We start from the raw sequence: 13,775 nt of genomic DNA on the forward strand, positions 1-13,775 counted from the left end.
AACAGAGTAAGTTATCGATTATCGGAAACAAACTCGATCTCGATCTAGCTCTTATAGGTTCTGAGATCCTTGCGTTCATACATACGGACGGACGGACAGACGGACATGGCTAGATCGACTTGGCTATTTATGCTGATCAAGAATATATATACTTTATGGGGTCGGAGATGCTTCCTTCTGCATGTTACATACATTTGGCTTTCGCACAAATACAATATACGCTTATACCCATTTTTAATGGGTTCAGGGTATAAAAAGCGAAGCGCGCTTTACAACAAAATACTCCCAAAATACCCCTTAGTTATTATAATATTTAGATTTTTAGCATCTCATCGGACGGTGGTATGCTAAAGTGGCACTTTACGCTTAATATTTATTATTTATTCTATACAAGGCCCTACATGCCATATTTGGTGTATATTTTTTTTTAGTTTTTGAGTAACGTTTCAAGCAATTCAAAATTTATTATTTTGGAAATGGGACGAGATGTCAACAAAAAAGGTATAGGAGAAATTGAAAGTAACTGCTTTATTGATTTCCGAGTAGACGCGTTATAGCTAGCTACAAATGTAGAAGTTATTTGAAAAATTAAATCAATTCATGGCGTTGGGCTCACTTTCGTCGTAATTAAAAACTTCTATTCCAATTTCAGTGTTCTGTTGCAATAAGGCTATTCATCTGTCACTATTTACCAAACATAGGTATATAGATTTTGAACGAAAAGAGGAGGAGGTATATAGATTTTGAACGAAAAGAGGATAGGCCACGTAAATACTGATAGAACCTATACGCACATTTACGTCTATATATAATATATTTTATGTATTTTTTCGTGGCTTGTCGGTGGGTTTGCCTTTTTATATCCTGAACCCATTAAAAAAAGGTATAAGGGTATATTGTATTTGTGCGAAAGCCAAATGTATTTAACAGGCAGAAGGAAGCATCTCCGACCCCATAAAGTATATATATTCTTGATCAGCATAAATAGCCGAGTCGATCTAGCCATGTCCGTCTGTCTGCCCGTCCGTCCGTCCGTCCGGCCGTATGTATGAACGCAAGGATCTCAGAACGTATAAGAGCTAGAGACTTGAAATTTTAGATGTAGGTGCTCCTAGTACCCGCGCAGATCGAGTTTGTTTCTGATAATCGATAACTTACTCCGTTTCTAAGCAAGTTTGCAAGTTTGGTAAATAATAAGACTCACCAAACTTGACATTTAACTTCTAAAATAGAATATATATATGCATTTGATGATGGAAGAAGAGGGTTCAGGGTATCCCCTAGTCGGGAGCTCCCGACTAGAACCTCTTACTTGTTCAGTTTATTGGTGTCTTGAATGCGTAGTCAGATGCATAGAAATGAAAGTAAAAACAAATACCGCTCAATTTGCTGTGCAAATAGAAAAAAATAAAATAAGAGCAACAAAAAAGTTCGCAGGAATGATGTAAAATCGTGACTGGAGATGGGTACAAATGGAAACGCCTCGCGAAGGGTGCTGCTGACGGCGGGGCGGTGGGGGGTGTTGTCGAGGACTAGGGCGAGGAGTGGTGACGAATGCGTATGCGAATGCGGCTAAGTGTCGTCAGCTGCAGTAGCAGTAGCAGTAGCAGTAGTACAATTTATGACAACTTAATTGATTTACTTTTCGTACGTGACCAGAAAAATGAAAATTGCATTACGCTGGGATTTTCTTTGGCCTTTTTTGCGCTACAGCCGGAAGTTCTATTTCAATGCTGATTTTATTGTCCTAGTCGACAGGCCATGATGTTCTTGGTGTCCCTGTCTAATGCACGCTATTAGCATTCCCTACTCACAGCCACAGCACAGCGGAGTGGCAATTCATACAGACATTTGTATGGATATTCCTGTTGTTGAATATCACCCAATTTGTAGATGGCTGGCAACGAAATTATTATACTCTGTATGCATTGAGCATTCAAAAGTAATATTATATGCAGACTGAACTGATTTATAATCGCAGAGGCAATAAAACCAAATCTGGCATGCCTTTTTTTTGTTATAAAGAAACTATACAAAAGCCAAGAAAATCCATGTTCTTTCAAACCAGAAATTATTTAATTAAAACATGGTTTAATCTTGTAAGTATATAAATGGGATGATTCCAATAATATTGGACTGTTTGATTAACTACGAATAAATATAAATTAAACTAAGTTTGTAATTTTCCTTAGAAATCTAAATTAAAAAAAAATGATTTGATCTTATAAGAATAAGAATAATAAATGGGTCCAATATTATTGGACTGTTTTAATAACAGTAGGAGAGCAACGATATGGGCACAAAACACTCACATTCAATGTTAAAACTGTGACTACCAAAATTTAGCAAGTAAGAGTTTGTCCCAACAGCCTGGTAACAGCTGCTGAGAACATAATCGCTCAACGACAACCCCGTTTCAGACACAAACAAATGCCTGATTCGAGTGTTGCTCGCTGTTGACTTTTGTAAGTTCTTGAACTTATTTCCGTTTGCAGGCAAAAGGAACCACCGAACTTTAAGCGAACACCATTTCAGTTACTTAAGCACGCCAGTTTATCCCATCTAAGTTCTTTTCTTTTGACTTTTTTCGTAGACTTTTTTACAGCTTTTTTCTGTTGCAACTTTGCATGGGTCGCGGTAGCAGTCTTAACTTTTTTATTATTTGCTTCGTGCGATTTAGCTTGCAAATTGCGCCGTCCCCCCGTCTCATGGGTGTACGAACTGAACTACTCCAAGGCACCCACAAAAGTTTTCGAAAAACGCTTCATCAATTCACTTTGGCTTTGTGGGTCCGCACATCTTCCTTTTACTTTGCCTAGTTGCGTTAACTGCACGCAGGAAAACTCAGTCACATAAATACACACACACACACACACACACACACACTCCAAAAAAATATATATACTCCGTCTTTCTTGCGGCTACTTTGACTTAATCGCATATTAGCGGCAAGTTTTTTCTGTACTTAAGAAACCACTTAAGAAGTTGTTAAATAATCAATGATAACGATTTTTACCACAACCTTTTGACGGGTTGTACCTTCAATAAAGTCATTCCGACAGCAGTTCCCGGCTTCTTTTATATGGTCAATGGAACTGGTTAGAATTTAAATCAACATCATCAAAATGCTAGCACAGTTTCAGATGTGGTAATTTGGCAATCAGCAGCACGACAACTATTCAACGTACAAAGGACACATAAAACCAAACTCCAAACCTTTACATTAAAGCAATTCATAGCAATAAAAATTCAATCAAATAATCAACAAATGCCAATTAAATATGCTGAATAGAACTGCTATTCATAAGTGACTTATATATACATATAAGTATATATTGAAAAGCTGTCGTATTTTCAGTCATTTAAATTACGAAATATGTATTTTTTGTTATTAATTTCAGACAACATTTTTGGAAGAGTTCAGACAATTTGGGCTTTATTCTTTCTTTGTGTCTAAAGTTGATGCGAATTTCTTAAATACCACTTGCATTTTCAATAATGTTAATTTTATAAAATTGTATGCATATGTTATATCTATATGAAATAGAGATGCTTCACCAATTAAGAGGTATCCTTTCATCTCTTGAGTGGGTTTAACCCAATTTATAGATATATTTTTAGAATATTTTTTTCCAATATTCTTGGTGGAGCTACTGCAATTCTGGCGAACAAAAAATAAACAAATGCCCGCCGTCAATGGTGACACCGCACTTCTGTATTTTCAACTGCGACAGGTAATTGAGTGGAAACTTAAATCGATTTTATAATTTCCATGCACACATATATTCTTGAATGCCGTGTGAAAGTGTGCGCATGTATAGCGGATATACATAATAGGAGAGCTCGATTGGTTTTTACATATTGAACATAATACCCGAGGAGTATTTTTCTAACTAACTAAAAACAATTGAGCGCTGTTGATGTCCAACAGTTAAGTTTTCCAAATTGTTAACGCTTAAAAAAATAAATTTTTTTGCTGTCGCGATCCCCGCTTCGAGTATAATATTATAGTAAGTTCCATTACCCTTTTTTCATTGAAAGCTATCAAAATGGGCACAATTGTTTTGAGCAATTGTATGTAACAAGCGTAGGAATGGATTGCTGACCCCAAGTATATATATTCTTAATGAAGTCGATAAGCTGAGACTTTCTAGCCTTGTCCGTCTGTTTTTGAACCTTAATATATATTCTCGTATATGAACGCAGAATAAGTTTACCTTTTTCGTAGTTTTGATAAACACTTTTAATATTGCAGCATATCTATCATAAGAGCTAAGGACTCCAAGCTTGGTATGTAAGTTCTTAACTAGTATGCACAGTAAAGGAATATTTTTGCTTTTGTGCCTTACACCCATTAATAATGGATAAAAAAGATACATTTCCGTTGTGCAAATATATTTAAGAGGCAGAAGTAGGCATAAGGTATACACATATTGAGCCTTGAAAGCTGATTAGCCATGCTCGGCTGTCTATCTGTCAGTAACACCTTTATCTCAGAGGCTGTTGGAGCTAAAGACACCAAGCTTAAACTATTGGCTCTCCACTTTCAAATGTACACCCTACATTTTTGATATCAACAGTTCCTTCAAAATCAATCAATATTGATGCACAACCCTTGTTGAAGCATGTCTTAAAAATAAAGTCAGAGTAAAAGCTTTAAAAATCCATTTTTTCTTGAGCTTGAAATAAGATATACTAAAATGCCATATTTTAATTCAAAATATGGTACAAGAAATAAAAACTGCACACCTATATTACTTATACTTTCTGTTAAAAAATATGTCTTCTTGATTTATGTTACCGAATTCGGATTCGGGTTCAGGGTATCTTCAAGTCAGGTGTGCTCCAGAGTAGAGAGCTCTTACTTGTTTCCTCTATACGTCATTGACTTTGATTTTACTTTTGGTTTCGGTTTTGTGATGCTTGCTTCAATAACTTTCAGCTGCCCTTCATAGAGCAATTCAGCCGAACACAAGGTCCAACAGTCTTTTGTATTCCCATGGAATGTTTTTACAGGTAGTTTGACGGGAGCAAGTACCTTTGTTTGAGGATTTCGTACAAATGGTTTGGAAGAATTGCTTTAAGTAATTGTTTTTCTATTTCTCCTGTGAACGTTTTGTGATACTTTTTCCGTTGTTCCTGCTTTCGGCGCTTGACGACTGTGATACTTGTGTTTTCGTTATTGTGCAACTAGTCAGCCATTTTTACTTTTTTAAGATTTATTTATGTACTAAACGTATATCAAATTAAACAATTGCAACAGACTTGATTCGATATTAAAAATTAGTTTGTAAGTTCAAAGTAGAAAGAAGTAAGTAGAAAGGTCCTAGCTATAATCATCACCAGCTAGTCCCAGGACTAGGGAATATCAATTCCAAACCCAAAATTGTGTCTATCCAAAACTGATCAAACTAAAATCTATTCATAGGTCTGATTTTACTTACAATGTTATCATTTTTATATAAAAACAAGTAAGAGGTTCTAGTCGATAGCTCCCCACTAAGGGATTCCCTGAACCCTCTTATTTCAACACCAAATTCAGCTCGCGCTATGTGCTCTTTTGCTTCAATAGTAACAACGATAAATTAAAAAAAAAAAACAATTAAGAGGTTCTAGTCGGGAGCTCCCGACTAGGGGATACCCTGAACCCTCTTCTTCCAACATCAAATGCATATATATATTCTATTTTAGAAGCTATATGTCAAGTTTGGTGACTCTAGCTCTTATTATTTACTATTATTGCCCAAAAAACAGGATATCGATATTAATTTTTATCGATTGCTTGGAAACGGAGTAAGTTATCGATTATCGGAAACAAACTCGATCTGCGCGGGAACTTGGAGCACCTACATCTAAAATTTCTCTAGCTCTTATAGGTTCTAAGATCCTTGCGTTCATTTATACAGACGGACGGACGGACAGACAGACGGACATGGCTAGATCGACTCGGCTATTGGTGCTGATCAAGAATATATATACTTTATGGGGTCGGAGATGCTTCCTTCTGCCTGTTATATACATTTGGATTTTGCACAAATACAATATAACCTTATATCCATTTTTAATGGGCTCAGGGTATAAAAATAAGTTCCCTAGGCAGAGTTTGAACTCGCAACTAACCACACTACTTGCCGCCGTCTCTACTCACCAGCCACAACAGCTAAAAAAAAAAAAGTAAAATAGTTTCCCCGGTAGGTCTCGAACTCGCGACAGACAAAACCACTTGCCACCGCCGCTACTCAACAGCCACACCGATAATTAAGTCTTAGTGAGAAAAAAAAAACCAATTAAAATAGAAGCACAGAAAACAATACAATTGCAATTATAACGCAGCAGACGCGCATGAATGTGTGTGTGTACATGCAGATAGAGATTCTTCGAATTTGCGCTTGTGCCGCAATTGTGTTTCTTAACTGATCTTTATGAAATTTTCTACAGTATATCTTATTGTACCATAGAACATTTGTGTATTCTCAAAAAGTATATTGCATTAAAATTGTAGCCTAAATTGGTGGGCAATAGAAGTTGGGTTATAAACTCGATTTATAGCTATGAGGTAGAAGCAGGGAGGTGGCGATAGATATAAAATGAAAGATACTTGTTATATATATACTATTTTAGAGTTAACTTGTCACTTTTGGTGGCTCTAGCTCTTAATATTTACTCAATTTGCTTAAAAACAGGATTTCGATATCGATTTTTATTGATTGCTTGGAAAAGGACTAAGTTATGGATTATCGGAAACAAACTCCATCTGCGCATGGACAAGGAGGACCTACAGTTAAAATTTCAGTCTCTAGCTCTTATAGTTTCTAAGATCCTTGCGTTCATACATACGGACATAGGTCAAAATTTCCCACCCAGATAACTTGGGCAAATCTCATTAGATTTGCACGGTTTTGATTCAAGGTTCTAAGATCGACGAGATTATATATACGGCCATGCCATACGGCATCGCTAGATTGACTCGGCTATCAATGCTGACCAAGAATATATATTTTTGGGTTCGGAGATGCTTCTTCTGCCTTTTACAAACATTTGCACAAAACGGTTATTCCCATACTTAGAGAAAGACCATTCGCTGAGAAAGTTTATAAGATTGTCAAGACAACTTTTTATTAAAGCATGAATTGCATGGTAAAGCAAAAATAATAATACAATAGATTTTGTATTTAAAATAATTCTACGACTTTTGAATGACCCAGATTAGCGGACCCAGACTAATCAACGACGTTATTTATGTCGTATAAATTATTCAGCTAAGAATAAAATAAAGGAACATTGACGTCAAACAATATAAGCACAGCATTTAAAAGAACTTTTTTAAAATGCCATGATATATGTTTGATGGGTGCACGTGTGGCAACTTTAATCAGGCTCGGCCTGTGCCTGGCCTGGCCTGGCAACAGTCGATGCCCTTGCGGCAGTCACAGGTAAGGTGGGCGATTTAACGCTTTCAAGCCCACCGCTACTTTTTGCAGTTTTCATTTTACATATTGCCCTCGGAGTTGTATATTTTTTGCTTTTGTATTTTTGCCAGCTTCCTCGCCTGCCAGGCGCTTAATGTTTCTCTTAGAGCGTGTCTGTCTGCCTACCAGCCGCCTATCTGTTTGCGCAAACTGCCTGCATTCCTCTCTATTTTGCACCTTTTGTACGTTTTTAATTTTCCTGTTTTATTTCCGGTTTTACGATTCCGATCTCAAATCTAGATTGCAGTGCCATCAGTGTTGGCGTTGGTCCGACAATGAGCTGGCAGTCGTCTACACCACAACTCCAACTAGCTTGACTTCAATGCAAAACATATTTCACTTTAATATGTCTCTTTAAATGCGGACATAAAGCCAAGTTACAGCTACTCACCAAAGAGTCTGTATATACGTTTAGGACTGAAGCTGTTCAAATATAAGCTAAACACTGAGTAGCTTGAATGAGTGGAAGGCTCTGACAGGGGGGCACGATAAACATTTATGCTTAGCCACTTTTGTAAAAATATTTGCATAAAAGGGTCAGTAGCACCTTTCAGAATGAGCAAAAGGCCACACTGAAAATATTCCTAGGAGAGGGTGTTCCCACACGTATTTCATTCAGGAGGAAGAGTCTATTTCCTACGAGTCCGTTGATATTGGTATTGAATGTGCAATGTTAAGGACCTTACCTTGACTAGGTTAATAGCCTGTTGACCCCAAACGCAAGACAAACCACAGACCATTTTCATACTCAGTACCAATTAAAAATGCACAAGACAGAGATTCACGAAACAATGCAAATAAATAGACCAGCAAATCATGAACATTTTTGCTAAGTAGTTTCAATCTAAATTTGATTTAATGTAATACAAATATATCACGCAGCTTCAATAAACAATACTTCAAAAATTAAAAACATAATTACGGGTATTATAAATTGTATACTCATCAGACGTTCGGATATAAAAACAACAAACAACTGACGGCTGATAGACATTCTAAGAATATCAGCCAATGCACTGTTGAGTAGAGAACAAGTGGAACTACAATGGGTGGAAATAGAGAACGAAACACAGAGTCATAACAAAGCGTACAGAAGGCATTGTTAGCCAGAGTGGCGAGCCACCCGTTGAGCCCTCCGACTGATGTTGCCCGCTACTCAACGCCAGCTGCTAGCCTCAAGCTGCCAAAACAAATAAGTTTTCTGCCGACACTGCGCTAGCACTGACTATACGATTACCCGCTTACTCGGCTTGGCTCGGCTCGGGCTTGGCAGATTTGTTGATAAAAAGATTGACAGCGTTGATAGCCGAAATAATTAATTGAATGAAAATGCTACAACAAATGCCTTTAATTAGTGTCGGGTTTCTGCGCTCCTTGGTCAGGCGGCTGGCTTGGTATGGGGATGTTCTGTCTGTCTCGCTAAATGTTTTGTTTCCTATCAGTTACAGAAGAGCTAAAGCGGGTGGATTAGTTTTGTGCAAATTATAATATAGCACAAATTAAATAATATAACAAGTAAGAGGTTCTAGCCGAGAGCTCCCGACTAGGGGATACTCTGAACCCTCTTCTTCCAACATCAAATGCATATATACATTCTACTTTAGAACTAGGAGCATCTACATCTAAAATTTCAAGTCTCTAGCTCTTATAGGTTCTAAGATCCTTGCGTTCATACATACGGACGGACGGACGGACAGACAGACGGAAATTGCTAGATTGCTTTATGGGGTCGGATATGCTTCCTTCTGCCTGTTACATACATTTGGATTTTGCACAAATACAATATACCCTTAGACCCATTTTTAATGGGTTCAGGGTATAATAATGTTTCTAAAGTCAATAAGGTACCCGCTTCTCTACAGAGCAAATATATTTCCTCGTATCGCTTGTTGCTCTTAAAAAGATTAATTATTATAGTGGACTTTTTATTTTAAGCTTGCAACCATTTCAAATTTCAAATGAATTAAATTCAAATATTTATCTATATTATTATATACATAATACATCTATATTATATAATATATATTATACATATATTATATATTATATACTATATATGTAATAATATAGATAAATATTTGAATTTAATTCAAATTATTATATATTATATTTATACCCAATGCCAGGTCCACCTGCGTAGGCGGCAGCTTTCTTACCTTTCATTATCTGTCAATCAGTCGGGACAAAGTTAATTATACATATGTATAATAAGAATTAAATAGATAAGCCTGCGTATACAGTTTTTAATTATTATTTTAGTGTCTAATATTGATACGATATATTGAAATACTTAATTGGCAAAGCCAGGCCTGAGACAATCACAGACAACGAATTCCATTTTTTAAAGTTTGTCTTTCAGTTTTTACTCCTTGCATGCAATGCCCTGCGGCTAAATATAGTAATGCAAAGGCTTCAGGTAAATATTCAACACGAGGTAGGTGAATGGGGATAACGACAGGTGTGCTTCTGTGCAGGTTGTACGAACAGGCTATGTCGTGATTCGGCTTGAAAATTATTCAAGCTGAAGGATATATGATAATTTCCGACGGAAGTGTAATCAAAAATCGCTTAGACAACTGAACGCAAGAGTGTTTTCCATTTTACGTTAGTTACGTGTGCGAATCAGGAAAGTGAAACCTGATGAGGAATTTATTTGTACATAAATTTTCGCATTTATATTTTTATATATTCATAAGCTATATAGTATATAGAATGTAGTTAATAGTTTACATGTCCATCTAAATGTGCGTTCATTAGCTGGGCCGATCATCATGTGTATCCGCCAATAATGGCAATTGATACATTTGCCATAAGCTAACTCTTTAAGTCTTTTTTCGGGACTTCCTGTACACCTGACAGCTCGCCAATCGCTCGCCATTACGGTTGACTTAACTATATGCATACTCGTAGATATACACTCACATTTGTGCAATTCAGAAACGGAAGGACTTTTTTTTATGTTTTTATTACACCCTGAAGCCTTTGAAAACAACTAAAGATGGGTATATTGGTTTTGTGCATGTGCATGACACGTCACTCGCCATTTAAAGTATATATTTTATTTCGTTTGTTGTTCTGGCCGTATGTAGGAACAAGTTGAGCCCGCTCAGATTTGTTTCTAATAATCGTTTACTTGACTAGTTTATATTAAACTAGCCGGTATAACCCGGCCTTGCCCGTGGCACGTATGTTATAAAATAAATGTTCTCAAACTGATTTGAAAATGTTGTTCTTATGTACAGCTTTGAAAATAAGTTTGAAGCAAATCGGACAAAAATGAAAACTACATCAAAAAAATCTTTCAATCGCACTTTCCTCCGAGAAGCTTTAATTTTGCGAAAAATGTGAAACATTCATCATAAATGATTTTTTGTTTAGATCCTTAGATATCACCCATTAAATCTTTGACCCCCATTTCCACCAAGAAGGAATGGATTTTTCGAAAAGTGTGAAACACCCCTTAAATGAATTTAAACAGATATCTTTGTAAATGAGCTTGAAGCCGATCGGATGATAAACAAAAAGTTTAATACAAACACTTTTTCGCGATTTTTACACATTTTCGTGTGGAATTTCCCGAAACCCCGTCTTAACGTGCACCTTCATCACATAAGGTAACTACAGTGAAAATTTCGGCTTCCTAGCTCTAACGGTATGGGCTGTGCGTTGGTCACCAATCTGTCAGTCAGGGCAAACAGTATTATATATAGAGATGTATAAGAATGTCAAAAATTCAAGCAAGAGCCGCCAAATTTAGACATTCGTATGATACACAAAGTTCTCCGCCTTAATTAGAAGACACGCATATGTGGAGGTATAGGTATACACATATGTCGGACGCTTATTTACCCAACTACTTGTTTAAACAATTCATTCATGCATTTTTCTGTCCATGCTGTCCATGCTCATAAACGCAGACATATTTATAAATATAGAGTATGCCAAATATTTAGTTGGCGAATGCTATGATAATGCTACTTTTATTTTAATTCTGTCAAAAACCAAAGGACTTAATCAATAAGCTCATAAATCCATCATTCAATTTACAAATGGTCGTATGTGGGGAGATGATTTGTGCAGCATTTTAACTGAATAATTGATAAAAATTTGACACACAAGTTTATTTAAGTGCACAAAGCAACAAAATAAATAAATAAGTAAGCACTAGCCGGCAACTGGCTTAGCAAAACCGCCAAATGGCCGAGGCCCGAGAATTATTGTTGATTAATAAGTAAATAGCGCGTATTGGGTGAATTGTGGAATGGAGTCTGCCCATTCCAATCGACCCCAACAAAAAGGCAAAAGAGCAAACGTTATCAAAGCCAATTGCTGTCGTCTGTCATTGACGCTGCCGCCGTGATGTATGCAACACAAAAATGAAATATACAAAGTGGAATTGAAGTGGAATTATTCATGGGATTTCTGTGTACCCGTACTTCGTCCTGTGATTGTGAGCTTCAACCCGATACCATGCCACTTCTACACACCAGTAGGGCCGGTGCTATCGTCGCGTCTGCTGATCGTTAGTTGGTTGGTTTTTGGTATACTTCGGCATTCGCCGCCAGTGGAGCGTCAGGAACAGTAACAGGAAGGAAGGAAAGACCAGCACAGTGCATGATGACGATGACGTTGATGCTATTTCTGTTCCTGCTTTTGCTGTTTTTGTTACTGCCGATGGGCTGATGATGCCATCAGCAAAAAACAACAACTATTCCCACTCACGTTGAAACAATTGATGGACTGACTGACTGGCTGGCTCATCAGCAACTGGAATAACTGTCTATCTCGCAATGTCTCCACTTACTTTATGACGTGCGTTTCAGTATATTGGCGTTCGGTGTTTGGTGTTGACAGCACAGAGTTTAGCTGAGGTCTCCATATAAATTTCGTCTGCATTTTTCAAGAAAGACTAAGGCAAGCTTGTGGGTTTTAACGAGCTTCAAAAGTAAACAGCGCCCACTCTCTCATGTTCATTGCTTATTCTGATAAAACATATTTCTGACTATAAGCAATTTAAAGTCATCAGCATTGCACGCAATATTCATTACGTTAATAGTTAGGCCCAAGATAAAAAAATAATAGAGAAACGGAAAATTGATTAAGTATATTTAGCAAAATGAAACTGTAATTCCCACAATTCTATGAAATTATATTAATAACTATGGGGTTGAATTGTCGTCTGCAGCTAGACATATGCCTATTGCAGTGCCCTTGATGAGATTGTGTCTTACTTACTTATCTACATTTGTGAATGCTACAGGTTACAGAATTTCTTCCTAAATATAAATTACTCCGAAAATATAAATTGATCAAATACTATGTAGACAGCCTGGGGAAGACGAGGGAGCGAGATGAACAGAGAAGACTACCGACTGTCAAGCACATGAAATATTTAATCTACTATGTGGGTTATTTCGAGACCAGAAATTAGTTACAATCTCAAAGGGAAATATTTATCTCAGAATGAGAACCCTTTTTTCAACTTCGTTGTCAATAGCTATGACAGCTTCCATACAGACGGACCGTCGAACATGGCTATATAACTGGGCTACCCCGGCTAGTTTATCGCTTTAAATTTTAGTTTTCACTATTTCATCCAATGGAATGAGTACTATTTAATATGGATATTTACGATTCCGTTGCCTGATTACTTACTACAGGCCAAACGGTAACAGATAGTAAGCTGAAATTTGCATTGTACTTACCTTATGTGATGGAGATGCACACTTAAACTGGGTTTTAGAAAATTCCACGCCAGTCTGAAATAATAGGAAAAATGGTTGTGTGAAACAATTTTGTTTATCCGATTGACCTGAAAGTAATTTTCGAAGGTCTTTGAACACACTTCTCGGAAAATTCACCCAATTTGAATGATAAATGCAGGTCAAAGGTTACATAGGCGAAGTTTCAGAGCTGGTTCACAAGGATTTTTAATAAAATTCCACCGTTTTTCAATGGTAAATTCGAGTCAATGGTTTGATGAACGAAAATTTATTTTCAGCCTTACTACAGGATTATCATAAGCGAAAACCGTAAATTCCAAATTTTGAGGCGTTTTTTTTTTTTGATGACTTTGTATCTATTTTTAAACATCTATGTAAAATATTACTTAAGACTTTAAGACAGTAAGTTTAAGGAAAAGTTAGTAGTTCTGAATATAGAGATGTATAGGGTCACAAATTATGTATATTTTTCTTCTGAAATAGATTTCCACACTTTAATTACACCGCCTTGCTAAATTTAGAGGTACAAAGTAAAACACGACTCAAAGGGTTGTCATATTGCGATGTGCTTTAGCGTTGAGCT

This window comes from Drosophila novamexicana, unplaced genomic scaffold, assembly GCF_003285875.2.
Source record: "Drosophila novamexicana strain 15010-1031.04,08,12 unplaced genomic scaffold, DnovRS2.1 tig00002069-arrow-arrow-pilon, whole genome shotgun sequence".
NCBI lineage: Eukaryota > Metazoa > Arthropoda > Insecta > Diptera > Drosophilidae > Drosophila > Drosophila novamexicana.